General features: G+C 37.5%; 1 protein-coding gene across 4 annotated transcripts in view; it reads right to left on the minus strand.

Moving 5' to 3' along the window:
* Window positions 1-18,075, minus strand: part of LOC106868714 (uncharacterized) — a 64,154-nt gene extending 46,079 nt beyond the window's left edge. For all 4 annotated transcript variants that reach the window (XR_016241990.1, XM_014914101.3, XM_089352758.1 and 1 more), the window contains exon 1: window positions 18,000-18,075. The gene's annotated coding sequence lies outside the window, so the exon portion shown is untranslated. The remainder of the gene's footprint in view (window positions 1-17,999) is intronic.

The raw sequence follows: 18,075 nt of genomic DNA on the forward strand, positions 1-18,075 counted from the left end.
AACTGGATTATCACATAGCCTTCAGGAGGTTATGTAATAGTCCAGTGGTCATAGTCTGTACATTCTCGCATTCCCTAGTACCTAGTGAGATAGGTAGGCAATGGTGAGACAGCACCTAACTGGCTCAGGTATGTCCAGCTTGTGGTAGGCAATAGCTGTACAGTAAGACACATTGGTCTCTGCCTTTATCAAAAGCTGTACCTGATGCTTTGCTCCACAACAGTTTGAGCATAGGTTTATAACTAGTAAACTGTTGCTTTCTATATAGTGCTGGGGAGTCCTTTGAAAGGTTCAGTCCTGTGCAGGGTTAATATGTGAGATCAGAGTTGCCCATGTAGCAGATCTCCTCTCTCCACACCACTGATATAGTCCAAGGGAAGAGCAAAGCTCAGTAGAGCTTGGCACCAGTATTGTTGCAGAAGTCACCAGAACAATGTTGAAAACAATGTTGAACAGCCTTAATGATTTCAGCAACAGATTTTTCCTTTGAGTTGAACTTTCCAACTTCTCCTTGGTTGGCTATTGCTGCAAAGCAGCAGAAGTTCGAGATCAGAGTTTGCCTTCTCTAGATGGATTGCCTTCCCAGATAGATGATTTCCATCCACCCAAAACACTGGTGTTAAGACGCCAGGATTTGCCTTTGTACCATCTCCTGTCAGTACAAATACAATTCCATTAAACTTAGATGCTAAGTCACACAAGGCCAGAGTTGGACTTAGTTACCAGCAACTAGTTGAGATGATTGCCATCCAAAGCATCTCTAGTAGTGGGAGCTTATCCACACTATACCATCTAACCCATGCCATCATGGAGAGTGGAAGTAAATGATGACGATATGTGTATGTGTGTGTATATATATATATATATATATATATAGAGAGAGAGAGAGAGAGAGAGAGAGAGAGAGAGAGAGAGAGAAAGAGAGAGAGAGAGAGAGAGAGAGAGACAGATAGACAGAGAGAGAGAGAGAGACAGATAGACAGAGAGAGAGAGAGAAAGAAAGAGAGAGATACAAATATATATATATACATGTTTTAAATCAGTTCAAATAGATTTGAGACATATTTGACCATATTTCCATTGTTTTGCCATGGAGAAAAATTATCACTTTAGGTGAAAGGTGTAAAACATTCAAGTCACTTCAGAGCATCCAATGGATTAATATATGCACTTTGAGCTCTTTATGCTTTCATCAGCATCAGACATGTTGGATAACACTGAAGGCTTCCAGTCATTTCATAATCCATAGTGGGTGCTCTGAAATGACTTTCACATTTTTTACCTATGTACCTATTGCCTAAAGTGAAACTTTTTCACCAGGGAAGAAAACAGTTAAAATAGCATTTTTGATTATTTATTTATTTATATATATATATATATATATATATATATATATATTCTTTAATTTTTTTTACTGGAGCACCACCTTTTAATCGAAGAAATCAACTCTAGGACTTATTCTGTTGGTCTCTTTTGCTGAACTGCTATATTACAGGGAGGTAAACACACCAACATCAGTCGTTAAGCATTGGTGGGGGGAGACAAACACACACACACACACACACATATGTATACTGGGTCGTCCCATAAATAATGCGGTGTTTTCAATTGCATGAACTAAAAGTCGGAGGGGGATGGGACAAACTACCTGCATCAACTTGCTATAAAAGAGGTAGTAATTTTACCTTTGCACTTATTTTTAGTGCAAGTTTTGAAGAGTGCAGTTCAATTTTAACAATTTTTTTTTCAAAACTATATTGGAAGTGACAAAGGAACATATTCAGCATATTTTGCTTTATGAGTTCAATAAAGGCAACGACACAACGGAAAGTGCAAGGAATATTAATGCAGTATATGGGGATCAGACAATAAGCATAAGCCAGTGTCAATGGTGGTTCCAGAAATTCTGAGCTGGAAACTACAGCCTAGAAGAAGAGCATGTCCTGGAAGAGCTGTAGAACTTGACAAGGACATCTTGCAAACTCTGGTGGAACAAAATATTATTGAAACAGTTGAGTAACTAGCAGAGAAGCTTGGATTTGGTTATTCAACCATTCATCAGCACCTGTGCTAGAATAAAAACGATTATCGTTGGTTTCAAGACAAAAGATGTTCTTCCAGGAGAATAATGCTCGGCAACATACAGCAAGGATGACATTCAAAAGGCTGGAGCAGTTTGAATGGGAAACGATGTCCCACCCACCATATTCGCCAGACATTGCTCCGCTTTCTTCAAAATCATTTGGATGGAAAAAATATGAATTCTGTAGATGAGGTCAGAGTAGTACTGGAGGAGCATTTTTCGTCATGGACAAGTGAATTTTGGAAAAGGGGCCCCATAAGTCTATCTAAAGATAGATGGAAGAGCATTGTAGAAAACGAAGGAGAGTATAGTTTAGATTAAAAAAGAACTTTGTTTATCTTAATTTTGAAAAATAAAAGAAGTATAAAATAAATGCATTATTTAAGGGACAACCCAATATATACAAGTTTCTTTTCAGTTTCCATCTACCAAATCCACTCACAAGGCTTTGGTCAGCTCGAGGCTATAATAGAAGACACTTGCCCAAGGTGTCCTGCATTGGGACTGAATACGGAACATACATACATACATATATACATATACATATATATATATATATATATATATATATATATATATATATATGCATATATATCATCATCATAACTTAACATCTGTTTTCCATGCTGGAATGGGTTGGTCAATTTGACATGCATATATATATATATAAACATAAATACATATATGTATGCATGCATATATATATATACTTTCATTCTTTTACATGTTTCAGCTCTCAGGCTGATGCACTGCCAGTGTAATTACCCCTTTATTAACCAATTCTACGTGTTTGGCTTTTGCATATATATACATATGGCATTATGAAGGGCACCCAGCAACATAAACCATGCCAAAACACACAATGGAGCCTGCTTTGGCCCATGGCCTTAACAGCTCCTGTCAAACTGTCCAATTCATGCCAGCATGGAAAACGGAAGTTAAATGATGTACTTATTTATAAATATATACATATATATACACACACACACACACACAAATACATAGAGGATGGGCCAGAAGTCATGCACCAAACATTTGACATTTTGTTTACATTACATTACCATTCATATTTTCTATTTTGTTTATTATGTACAAGTATGTGTGTAGTCATTATTTTATTAAACTGTAGAAAAATTTAAGAGTGTCTTTAACAATTCCGGAGCACTTTGAACTTATTTTGTGTGGGAATTTTTGGCCTACCCTGTGTATATATATATATATATTCTTTTATTCTTTTACTTGTTTCAGTCATTTGACTGCAGTCATGCTGGGGCACCGCCTTTAGTCAAGCAAATCGACCCCAGGACTTATTCTTTGTAAGCCTAGTACTTATTCTCTCGGTATCTTTTGCCGAACCGCCAAGTTACGGGGACGTAAACACACCAGCATCAGCTGTCAAGTGATGTTGGGGAGGACAAACACAGACACACATACATATATACATATATACGATGGGCTTCTTTCAGTTTCCATCTACCAAATCCACTCACAAGGCTTTAGTAGAAGACACTTGCCCAAGGTGTCATGCAGTGGGACTGAACCCGGAACCATGTGGTTGGTAGTCAAGCTACTTACCACACAGCCACTCCTGCGCCTCATCGATATATTATATATATATATATATATATATATATATATATATATATTTGAAAAATTGAGTAGAGATGGCTTTTGGGGGGGGGGGGGGATAATTTCTATTTTAATAATAATGTCTACAGTGAGTTACTCTGTTATGAGTTTCAAGCTTCAAGTAGCCATTTTCAAACTGAAAAATGTATGTTTTACTGGTTGCTTAAATAGCAAAAAAATTTATATAACAAAATATATATATATATATATATATAAAATACATAAGAAATACACACAAAAATCAACCAAAGTCAATTCTCAAGAAAACTAGCTTCGACCCCCTGATTTTTGAGAGGACCGTAACCAGCCCTCCTGATTACTGGCAAAACATAAACAATCATGTAAGATTGTTTGAAAGAGAAAGAATGAAAAAAGAGAAGAGACAACAGCAGGCCAAAAGGCAGCAACCACAACCAATTTTGACATTCACATGTGGCCAATGAAATCACATGCTCTACGCAAGGATCAGCCTCATTAGCCACATCTGCTACCAGCATTAATGGTCCAAACAATCGTACAAGAGGGTAAGTCAATCCTCAGATTCAAGGGATGAGCTGACAATGACAATATGTGTGTGTGTGCGTGTGTGCACGTGTGTATTTGTTTTGCAAGATTTTTGATGTGAAATCGTGTGTTGAAACAGATGTTGCTGTACTTGGGGATGGTCATATTGCCAGTTTAGCCAGTGTGTGTGTTTTTATTGGCTAAACTGGCAATATGACCGTCCCCAAGTACAACAACATATATACATATACATATATGTATGTATATATATATATGTATATATACACATACACACCAACATGTACATACATATATCATCATCATCATCATTGTTTAACGTCCATTTGCTGACATGGGTTGGGCAGTTCAACTGGGGTCTGGGAAGCCAGGAGGCTGCACCAGGCCTCAATCTGATCTGGCAGTGTTTCTACAGCTGGATGCCCTTCCTAACATCAACCACTCCAAGAGTGTAGTGGGTGCTTTTTACATGCTACTGGCACGGGGCTCACAACAACAATTTCCATTTGATTTGATTTTGATTTTGTTGATGTACTTGACCCAATCGGTCTCTTGAAGTACGGCATGTCGCCCTACGAACCAATGTACTTTTGAGCGGGCTGGTTATGCAACACTGGTGTAGGTTACAGCTGTAGACTTACTTTATTTGGCGGGTCTTCTCAGTCACAGCATACCTCCAGAGGTCTCGGTCTTTTGTCATTGCCTCTGTGAGGCCCAACATTCGAAGGTCATGCTTCACCACCTCATCCCATGTCTTCCTGGGTCTCTCTCTACCCGGATTCCCTCCACTGTTTGGGAGTGGCACTTCTTCACACAGTTCTCCTCATCCATCCACAGTACATCACCATACCAATGCAAATGTCTCTCTTGCATGCCACATCCGATGCTTCTTATGTCTAACATTTCTCTCAGGGCGCTTACACTCTGTCATGTGCACACTGTCATTACACATCCAGCATATCATGCTAGCTTCATTTCTTTCAAGCCTATGCATGTCTTCAGCAGTCACGGCCCATGTTTCACTGCCATGAAGCATGCAGTTTGCACACATGCATCATACAATCTACCTTTCACTCTGAGTGAGAGGCCCTTTGTCACCAGTAGGAGTAGAAGCTTTCTGAACTTTGCCCAGGCTATTCTTATTCTAGTGGAAACACTCTCTGAGCATCCACCCCCACTACAGACTTGGTCACCTAGGCAGCAGAAGCTATCAACTACTTCTAGTTTCTCCCCCTGGCATGTGATGGAGTTTTCTGAGCATCTGTGGTGTTTATTGCCCCTGTGCATCTGCTGCATGTGAAAGCTATCTTCCCGGTTTATCTTCCTTTGATGTTGCTGCACCTCTTATGTGTCCATAGCTTACACTGGGTACATCTTATGGAGTTTCTACCTACACCTTTTCTACAGATCGAGCAGGGCCACCTACCTGAAGGAGTGTGTGATGTGTTCACCTTCCTACTTACTAGAACTTTGGCCTTTGCAACATTGACTCTTAGGCCCTTCGATTCTAAACCTTGCTTCCACACTTGAAGTTTCTTCTCTAGTTCTGATAGTTATTCTGCTATGAGTACCAGGTCATCAGCATAAAGGAGTTCCCTGGGGCAACCTGTCTTGAATTCCTCTGTTACTGCCTGGAGGACTATGATATATAAATATATGCATATGTACACACACACACATATATATAAATTTATACATAGACTTTAAGGGTCAATATTTTTCAGCACCACTGTAATAATACTGATTTGATGTATTATTTTGTATATTATATAATAATACTCCAGCAATAGATTTCTGGTAAAGTGTCAATGAAATAACTGTAGACATATGCTATAAAACAAGTTGTTCATTCCATTCTCCTTGTTAGTGTTTATATAAACTCCATGGATATCTACAGATCTTCAGATATATCATAAGTAATCCATTTTCATTGGATAATAGTACCTCATAGCCAATACTCGTGGACAGGCTTTATAAAGTATACTCTGAGGTTATAACATAAATTGAATTATATATATATATATATATATATATATATATATATATATATATATATATATATATATATATCAAAACAGGAGACTGAAAAAAAAATTTGTATTATTTATCCACCATTACATGTATCTTTCATTTGTTAATAAGAGTTACAAGATTGTTCAAGTAGGACAGAGAATCAAGAATATCTAATAGGAGATATCTTACATGTTTTACCTACATGTGCAATTTTGTAACTCCTGTTAGCAAATGAAACATGTAATGGTGAATAAATAATATCAAAAATTTGTTTCTAATCCCCTATTTTGATATGTTATTACTCTGCAAAATATATTTCCCAGTATTTTCCAACTTTTATGTATACTTTTGACGAATAAAACATCTACAAACAACCTTTGAATTACTGGAATAAGCAGATGTGCTTCAAGAGGACACAACATATGTATGTATGTACATATGTACGTATGTATGTTCCATCATTGAACTTCCTTCCTTCAACATCTCAAATGTAAGATCTCTTCCTTGAAGACGGAGGCTCATCTCATCCTATGATGGAATCAATCTACAAACATTATTATGGACTGCCAAGCCCCCACAAACAGCTGTTGGATTTGTAATACTTTTACCTCCACCTCTTTAATTCTCTACATCATTTCTAATCTGTGTAAGTTGGATTTTTTCCTATCTACACATATATACATTTTTTGTATTTTATGTATTTATTACACTTTATATATTGACCTGTCTAATTCGCTTATCTCTACATCTACTTCTATATATGTATATGAACACATGAAACAAAAGTCATACCAGTCCTCCAACCAAGATGCCACTGCACTATTCCATAAGTCCCAGATAGCTATTTTGAACTAATACTGCTTCTGTCACTCATAATGAATATATATATGTACATGGGTATATGCATGTAGATGGTGTAGTTATCTGACTTGCTAGCTCCTGTCAAACCATCCAGCCTGAGCCAGCATGGAAGGAGGCTGTTAAATGATGCTTCTACACACACACACACACACACACACACACACACACGCACACATATATAAACAGAGAAAAAAAGAAAGAAAAAAATGAACATGAGGACGTGCACAAGGAATATATTAACTTGACATTCAGTGAAGGGAAAGAGTTACTCTTTTACTCGTTTCAGTCTTTTAACTGCGGCCATGCTGGAGCACCGCCTTTAGTCGAGCAAATCGACCCCAGGACTTATTCTTTAGAAGCCTAGTACTTATTCTATCGATCTCTTTTGCCGAACCGCTAAGTTACAGGGACATAAACACACCAGCATCGGTTGTCAAGCGATGTTGGGGGGACAAACACAGACACACAAACACATACATACATACATATATATATATATACATACATATATACGACGGGCTTCTTTCAGTTGCCGTCTACCAAATCCACTCACAAGGCTTTGGTCGGCCCAAGGCTATAGTAGAAGACACTTGCCCAAGATGCCACGCAGTGGGACTGAACCCGGGACCATGTGGTTGGTAAGCAAGCTACTTACCACACAGCCACTCCTAGTTGTTAACATTTTGAACATAGCTCTTCATCGGAAACAGGAAAGTCCAAAGAGAAAGTAGAAAAAATAAGGAAAAATTGCCAACAGTCCACATGCAATATATATATGTATATATATATATATATATATATATATATATATATATATATATATATATATATATATATAGCATTATCATCATCGTTTTAAGAGACACTTTTCCAGTCTCACATAGATCAGACAGAAATCCTTGAGACATTTTCTACTGCTGGATTCCTTTCTGGTTGTCAACCCTCATCCATTTCCCCATGGCTTGACATGTTTTTATGGTACTCTCATTTACAACATTCACACAAGGTCAAGGTAAGGAAATAATAACACACACATCCTATACATATATAGGTGCAGGAGTGGCTGTGTGGTAAGTAACTTGATTACCAACCATATGGTTCCGGGTTCATTCCCACTGCGTGGCACTTTGGGCAAATGTCTTCTACTATAGCCTCGGCCGACCAAAGCCTTGCAAGTGGATTTGGTAGATGGAAACTGAAAGAAGCCCATCGTGTATATATATATGTGTGTGTGTGTGTGTGTATGTTTGCATATCTGTGTTTGTCCCCCCACCATCGCTCGACAACCGATGGTGTGTTTACATCCCCGTAACTTAGCAGTTCAGCAAAAAAAGACTGATAGAATAAGTACTAGGCTTACAAAGAATAAGTCCGGGGGTCGGTTTGCTCGACTAAAGGCGGTGCTCCAGCATGGCCGCAGTCAAATGACTGAAACAAGTAAAAGAGTACAAGATGCCGTTTGTATCATTTGTCCCAAATGTACATTTCACTACTGTGATTATTTGCATCCTCTGCTATGGATGTTCCAAATGCAATTGAATGCTGAACCACAACAGTCTTTCAGGGAAACACTTTATTGCATTATGTTTATACAGACCAAATGCTTCAAAAGCCGAATAGATGAAAGGACAGGGAAGGAAACAGAGAGTAAAAGAATGAGAGATAAAGAGAAAAAAAAGGGAGAGTGAGAAAAAAATGAAAGAGTGGGGAGAAGGGCCATACATACAGGTATGTTCTTTACAGCAATGCCCCCCCACCACCACCACCACCACCACCACCAATCTCAGCTGAGAGGTCCTCGTCTTGCAAGCTCCGGGTGCTAAAGCCACATACAAAGCACCCATGCAAGTTTCATGTAAGAAGCACCCATGCTGGTGTCATGCAAATAGCATCCATGCCAGTGCCATGTAAAATAAGCACCCATGCTGGTACCATGGCACCACATAAAATGCACCTGTGCCAGTGCCATATAAGAGGCACTGTGCTGGTGTCATGTAGAAAGGACCTGTGCTGGTGCCACATAGAAAGGACCTGTGCTGGTGCTGCATAAAAAGCACTCATGCCAGTGTCATGTAAAAAGCACTTGTGCCAGTTTCACATAAGAAGCACCGGGGCTGATGTCATATATAAAACACCCATGCTGGTGCCGTGTATATAGCACCCTTGCCTGTGCACATATAAAGTACCCAATACACTGTAAACTGGTTGGCATTAGGAAGGGTATTCACTCATAGAAACTATATAAAAACAGACAATTAGAGGCTGGTGCAACACTCCAGCTAGCCAGCTCCTGTCAAACTGTCGAACACAGGCCAGCATGGAAAACAGACAATTCAAAGAAGTATTTTGGATAGTTAGCTTCAGGTGGATTCCCATCTTGTAGTTGTTTTAGAAATTAAGTATTGAAAACATACATACATAAGTGTGTGTGTGTGTGTGTGTGTGTATTTATATACACACACACATACATACATACACAGGCTCCTTTCAGTTTCCATCTACTAAATTTACTAACAAAGCTTGGTCAGCCTGATGCCAAAAGTAGAAGACACTTAAGGTGCTACACACTGAAACTGAACCTGAAGCCCTGTGACTGGGAAGCAAACATCTTCACCACAAAGCCACATTTACAGATACATGTGTACATATGTAAGTACCTATCTATCTTCATATATATATATATATATATATATATATATATATATATATGTATGTATGTATGTATGTATGTATATTTATATATCATTACATTACCATATTTTAGATAACAGGGCAGGAAGATTTACATAAACACCAAATACACCCTCACTATACTATCAACTTCTTTCTGTTCAGTGTTTGTATGCTTGTGTACAGAAACAGACACACACACACGTGTGTGTATGTGTGTATGTATATATATATATATATATATATATATATATAAAATGAGAGTGAGATATGCATAGATTAGAGACAATGTGGAAAGCTATTACTAAATTTGCATCGGGTAAGGAAACTACATACCATACACACTTGACTGTGTATGTGTGGGACTGAATGTGTATGTGAGTATGTGTAAATGTGTATGTACCTCGTTCTAGCGTTATATCAGGTATTGGAATAGAGATAAAACTGGCAAGAGAGAAGGGGTGGATAGCCAGATTTATATCACTGGTCGGGTGACAGTGTATATGTGATTGTCTATACACATACGTGTGTGTGTGTGTGTGTGTGTGTGTGTGTGTGTGTGTGTGTGTGTGTGTGTGTGTGTGTGTGTGTGTGTGTGTGTGTGTGTGTATTCTCTCTTCCACCATTATATTGAGTAACGAAGTCGAGATAAAGCCTGATAGAAGTAGAGGGGGTGAGTGCTATAGATAGATAGATAAACAGACTGACTGACTAAGGCCAAGAGAGATAGTGAGTGTGTGTAAGCAATGTAATGTAGGCAGGGTGTTGAAGTTGAGATAAGGCAAGAGAGAGGGAGATAGACTGTTAGACAGATATAAAGATAGACACTCTGAATAACTGAGGGGTGGTTGGAAAGAGAGAAATGTATGTTTGTATACACACTCAAATCTGTATTGGTTATAGAAGTTTATATATATATGTGTGAGAGAGAGAGAGAGAGAGAGAGAGAGAGAGTAAGAGAAAAATAATAAAGGAGGAAGTGAGAGGAGATAGTGCGATAGGTAGGCAAAATAGACAGACTGAGAAAGACAGACAGAATGTGTATGCTGACTAGTAGTTTTACAGATAAACAGATAAAACACACTGTGCATGAGAGATGAGCTAGGCTGTTATCGACATATCTATCAGGCTACCTTCTGAATAATAGCGACGACTACGATGACGTTGTTGATGATGATGATGATAACCGGAGTTATACCAACCAACCAGGTACAGGAAGAGACATTATGAGATAACGATCACACACACACACACACACACGCGTGTGTGTGTGTGTGTATAAGCATACATACATATATATATATGTGTGTGTGTGTGTACATTTCAGGATATATACATACACACGTACAGTGCTCCTCTTTTCCCACTCACTGCTCCCCTCAACCTTCTCTTTCTCTCAACACACACATACAACTATACAGATGCATGTATTGAGAGACACAATGCTATCTACGTTGACATATCTACACAAAAAAATACATACACTTAAATACAGAAATCTATAACGTTGAAAAGGAAAGACACGCACAAATCATCCATATATATGCCTACTCCGATCATTCTTTCCTTTCATCGAAAGATGTTCGTGGTATCACACACGCATGTGTATATATACATATGTGTGTGTGTGTTTCTGTGGCTATGAATGCGTGTATTTACCTTTGTTTTTCTTTGCATGTAAATATAGTTAAAACGTACGGTGTTAATGTGTTGTGCTTATGTTGTTAAGAGGAGGGCGGTGTATTTTTGAGGGATGTCTAGACATTCGATTTTTCATTAAGATGCCGTCTACATCAGAAAGTAGTAGTAGTAGTAGTAGTTTTAGCTTAGAGTCAGAGAGTCCACTAAACTGAGGTCAGACATGAGTTCAGCGGAGGAGGGAGCGTGGAACGTGAGGTGTGGGCTGCTCATGAAACAGTGCAGAGTGAAGGAGAGACAGACAAATAAATAAAGTCCAGACCAGACTAAATACACACACACACGCAGTGGGGGGAAATCAGCGTAGAAATAATGTTATCTGATTTTCCAATCTTTGGCTTTCTCTCTGTGTAGGTACATGTATATATATGCTAGCAATATGGCCACGAAATAATAACAGCAGGCTTATTTTTCAAACATATTAAGATACTGCTGGTAACAATGAACAGGGAATGAGATTTAGTCGACTGATTCAGACGTATCCTCAGCAATCCATCAATCCCAATGAGTTGGATAAAGAGCAGAGTAAACCTAGCTGAGATTTGAACGCACAACATAAATGGACATAACTAAATACTGCTTTTCTGATTCTGTCATCGACCGTCAACTTTGGCACAAGGCCACAAATCTATAAAGAAGGAGTGTGTCTAGTCGATTTAATCGATGCCAAATACCACTCAAGTCAATTTATCGATTTCAAAGAGGTGAAAGGCGAAGTCAACTCGGCGGGATTTGAAAACACAGTGTGAAGGGGCGGAAATAAAAACCGTAAGGTAGTTAACCTGACATTTCCCCTATTCTACCATCCAACCGTCCTTTATTAATTATTATAACAATGATTTCTTACATAAGCACAAGACTCCAGATTTCTTTAGGAATATGACACAATCGGTTGAATTGACTGTTGTATATAACTAGTACCGATATTTATAAAGAATGGATCTTGGAGTATTTATTCCTTTCCCATGGTATGGACAACATAAGCGTTGTTCATGCAAAAGACAGGTGAACTAAGACATCAAATTGAGTGGACGCTATACACGACGAAAATATTGGTGAGCTAAGAAACGTTGAAATGAGTGGTCTTCCAATATGTAACGAAAATAATGGTCAACTAAGACGCATAAAATTTAAAAGACTACGTATATACAAAACGAAAATTCGGCTACACAATTAAGCTCAAAAGATATTTGAAGTGGGATTTGAAATGCCATGACACCCATTCAGTTACCTTGATTCTACATTGGATAGGCAGGGAGATGCTAATATATTCAATTGTACAGCGCAACCAGGTCGTAAATTCATTTTACTGAATCTACAATCTCCAAAAGTTTATCTCCACTCTACCACGCACACCTTAATTTCTAACATCGGCACAAGCTAAAAATTTTAGACATGGTTTGTCGATATCATTGCTACGAATACTTGAATGGTATATTTTATCAATCCAGGGAAGATAAAAGGTAAAGTTTACTTTAGTAGGATTTAAACATAAAGAGCCAGAATAAACTACCACAAAGCATTTTGCTTTGAAGATTATCAACCCACCGTCCTAGCAAGGGAGAGAAGAAAAAAAGATAGAATTCCTTGTTTAGACAACGAGATTAAAATGGATATTTGTGATAATGCCATTCTAAAGGACACCAGCGATGGAAAGGGGGTGCTGATATAGGGTGCAACTGGGAAGCGAAACCAAACCGCTGAGAACGTTTATCTCTTCTGACACATGCCTTTCCACTTGCGTTTTTAAGATACCGTGTACATAAGACAGGATAAAAGAAACGAGAGACAGTTCATGCCTTAAACTGGAAGAATATTAACAGGAATAATTTAAACTAGAATTGTTTTGATATGCAAATCAAAACCAGAGTCGTGAACTCTAAGCTTACCTAATGTTCTTAAATTTAATCCGACGCTTTGTTTAAAACCCTAGTCCTGTCCTTTGAATGACTTTAGCAGTCTACTCTGTTGCAAGTATTAAGACCATGTCACAAGTCTGAGGATAAACGATAAAACACTTTCTTTCTCCAGTTCTCTCATCAGTCTCTGAGTTACTGCAGTCTTCAATCTTCTTCCATATTTTGCACCCCTTCGCGATTTCAAAATCATTATCGCACCCCTTAATAATGAAGGCTTAACAAATCAAAGTTATTCATAAGATCATTTAATGCGCTGGCTGTTGCTGTTTTTGCTCAATTATCCTTCAAAAGTGTGCTATTTTGGTAATAAGAGAGATCTGGATTTTATGTTGAGCAACCAGCAGATGTCAAAGGAACTAAAACTGTGTACATCAACAAAATATTAAAAACAGATTGTTTGACATCTCACACCACGTCAGTATAAATGTACCCTAGGTAAAAAAAAAAAACAACTAGAGTAAGCAATGCATTTTTTAAATATAAAAATAATTTACAGAAGTGGGGATAAGAAAAAAAGAGTTGTTCATATTTTTCCCCCAAAGGCATTATCAGGGCAAAAATAAAATAAGGGATGGATCTTCAATCGAGATTTGAAACTAAGACTTAGAGTCTATTCACACAGGGCTTCATATTTTTTAACAGAAAAGAAGAGCAAGGTTTTAAATGCACCACAATCTCACTACGATAAAGAAATAATCATTGATATCTAATACTGGCACGAATTTGGGGGTGAAGGTATTGTCGATTAAATCGATACCTGTATCTGACTGCTAATTTATTTTATCGATCCCAAAAAGATAATATGCAAAGTTCACCTCGATGGGATTTGAACTCAATGTCACATTTAATTTTGTCCAACACTAACAACTCTGCCAATCCACAGCAAATAATTATTAAAACAGAATAGGTAGTTAACAGAAGTGATAAACCTTCCCTTCGCCATTGCCAGTATAAATTGGTACTTTACTTTATCAATCCTGAATGTATTGTGAAAACGAGAACGCAGAGTCGTAGACTTGAACGAACACTTCAATTCTAAACCATTCTGTTGCCACCCTCTTTCTTATACAGGTACAATTTAATGTGGAAATACAACCAAACCTCTTTCAAATCACATTTGTGTCTCAATATAGAGAGAACACATTGGATAATGTAGCCCAAGCTCAAAAACAAAAATAGATGAGATGATCGCGTCTGAATGCCTTTAATGGAGGGTTTGCTTCAAAGCTGATCTAGAGCTAAACATAACCATTGTCATCATGAATGAGAAGGGAGATATTAAGATGTTAATGATTTTCCCCCTATAAACATCTTGAATATGCTGAGAACAACCGATTAACTTAACTATACTGGCAAGATTTGAATGTAAAGAACGTTGACTAAAAAAGACACATTATATATAGTCCGGAGTATATTATCCTACGACAGCCATGAAACATTAATCCGGCAAATTCATTCACATGTCGTTAACTTAAGGGCATTTCTTCCGGTTTTGCATCCTGAGTTCAAATACAGCCGTGATCGACGTTGTCTTTCCTCCTTCTCAGGTTGATAAAATAAGTATCGACTTAGCACCTCCTCCGAAATTGCTGGCCTTGTGCAAAAATTTGAAAGTATTATTAATTGTTGTAATAACTCGGTGAGCTGGCAGAATCGTTAGCACGCCGGGCAAGGTGCTTAGCAGTATTTCGTCCGTCTTTACGTTCCGAGTTCAATTTCCGCTGAGATCGATTTTGCCTTTCATCTTTTCGGGGTCTATAAAATAAGTACCAGTTGAACACTGGGAACAATGTAATTGACTTACCCCTCTCCTAAAATTGCTGGCCTTGGGTCAAAATTTGAAACCATTATTAACTGCTGTAATGAGGGAAAAGACCGCGCCTGTGGCCTTTTCCAGATCCTCCAGGATGGATGAGAGAAAACGAGGGAATTATATTCAGACCAGAAAACTGGACCGAATGCTGCAACATACTCCACTGAAGGTACTCAAGGGCCAGATATTGGTGTCAAACTAGGCAACAGATGAAATCTAACAATAGGTTTGCTAAATCAACGCTAACTTGGGTTTACACAACAAGAGGTGGTACTTATTTTTAAATTACACACTCCAGGGTCAAAGTCAACCCGGGTGGGGTGGGTTTCTTTCTTCGTCTTTTTTTTTTTTTTTTTCTTAGCAGCTATAATAAACAACAGATGATTATACTGACATCAGTATGTTTCTGGTACTTAATTTATTCACACCGGCAAGATGAAAGGGCCGAAGTTAAAATACACTTTGACGATTCTTGAAGTGTTCGTTCGGTCTGTTTTCAAGAGGGAATGGAAACTAGGATGTTAGTACCGATCAGTTGGGGGGGGGGGGGTTGAACATTTATTTTCTTTTTACAGACACATGGCCTTGATACGAGGAATTATGGAAACATTCGAATTCTGGGGTGGGTTATCATACCGCCACCATCCAGAGTTCTTACCTAAAACTTTATTTTAACGATATCAAAAGATGAAGTGAATTTCCACATGGTTTGAACTCAGAATGTAAAGAGATGTCATTAAATACGGCTAGGTATTTTATCTGACACTACCGATTCTGCAAAATAACCGTCTATAGCCATCATTTCTGAACACAAGGCCTCAAATTTGGGGGTTGGGATCATATCGAAAGAATAAAAGGCAAAGTTGACATTAGCAGTATTTGAACTCAAAACTAATGGTGTGACGTGGGTTTTTTCTTCTTCTTTTTCTAGTCCCAGGTTAGCTTTCGTTGAACAAACCTTTCACCAAAAACATTCCATGATCATCCCTCATTTTCTGTATCAGTGTGTGCTTCCTTTTTTTTTTTCTTTTCTTTTTAAGAAAGTATGGTGTGATTTATAAGAACTAGGCCGCTATCTCTAGCTAGTCGAGCGGCCTCACTGTACTCACAGAAGTTGAGTATGTATAGACGATTGAATCGAACTAGTACATAAGTACTTATTATCACCTACCACCATAGCGACGAAAAAGACAACTCTCAGGGATTTGAACACGGAACGTAAAATTGAAATTTAGTCAAGCCTTCTAATATTTATCATACCAACAATAATAAATATTAACATTCAGGATAGATACATAGGCAAAAGTAATTAAGATGTGGTGATGTTCATGCATTTCTCAAAAGGCGTAAGTAGCGAGGTGAAATGGCTCCAAATAGAAACTCATGCAGTAACACTGTCTCAGTTTGCAAGGCCACAAATCTTCATTTATAGGTCAAAAATTGGTAAAATACGTTAAATGAATTTCATACAGATATTTACATTGCGGGTGAAATTAATACTTGTATATTAACCTCAAGGGAAAGAAGAAAGAAAATAAAAGCGAGCGGAGGAAGAGTTGACGGAAGAAAGATGATATTCACACCACCACCCCCATCCAATAAAAAATGTGAACGGAGACTTCAGATCAAATTGATAAACAAAAACTGAACCGTTTCTCCACCCACCAGTTTGAGAAACAAGTGGGAGAGATTATTAATATTATTTAGCGTGCAAACACACACATATAATATAAATATATATATCTCATTCAACCAATATATCTTCGTTTATTTGCATCGCATTGTAATTTATCTGAAATACTATATCATGTGTGTTCTCTTCGCAGCCCTTGTGGCGAATGGTATTATACTTATCATCAAATTTATTGTTTGTATGTGGATTTTGGTCGGTTAAACAAAGATTAAAATGGAACTAATAATTAATAAAATATATTGATAACAAAATTTCATCATTAACACACAACTGCCGAACGTGATAGACAGAACAACAATAATAATAATCTTTCTACTATAGGCACAAGGCCAACAACAGTAATATTAGCGTTCGAAAGAATAATGCTATTTTTCTTTCTCTCCTTCAAACCATCAACCACCCTACCCCACAGTACCCTTCTTTCTTCTTTAAACAAGCTGACTATAAAATAAAGGACCGTATTAAATCAATTAAACTCCCACTTGAATACTGACTGTGGCCATACACATTCTCTAAAAAGATGGAAACAAAATTATAAAAACAATTTTTTAAAAATACAGTGGAGTGATCACCAAAGAATATAGGGATCAACTTTACTAAGGATTCCCGTTACTTCGCTCTTCCTCCATCACACACACACACACACACGCCACATACAAATAATACAAGCTACTCGCTATACCCGACATAACGATGAAAAACCCTAACATTACAATAGACAAATGATGACCACAGGCGAAATCAGGGGTGGAGAGACATATATGATGAAAGTATATATATATATATATATATATATATATATATATATACATATAGTGTGATGGGTGTTATGTGGCAAATGAATCAGTATGTGCATATATATATATCAATCTTAATATTTACTCTTTTTAAATTTAGGGTACTCATGGAGGACAGAGAAATGTGTATGGTGAGGGTTAATTGAATCAAACATCAACAATATATTTAAATTAAAGAAAATGTGAAAGAAATGAGACAAGAAATAAATAATAAAAATTATTGCAGATAGATAAAAAAGATTACAGTTATAAATATATGTATATGTGTGAGTGTATATATTTATATGTTATATATACCTACCGTATAATTTGTTTTAAAACAAAAGATGGTCAGTTCATAACAAAACACAAGCATCAAGCGAGCACTGACTTCAATT

This window comes from Octopus bimaculoides, chromosome 5 (assembly GCF_046866305.1).
Source record: "Octopus bimaculoides isolate indiv1 chromosome 5, ASM4686630v1, whole genome shotgun sequence".
NCBI classification, from domain to species: domain Eukaryota; kingdom Metazoa; phylum Mollusca; class Cephalopoda; order Octopoda; family Octopodidae; genus Octopus; species Octopus bimaculoides.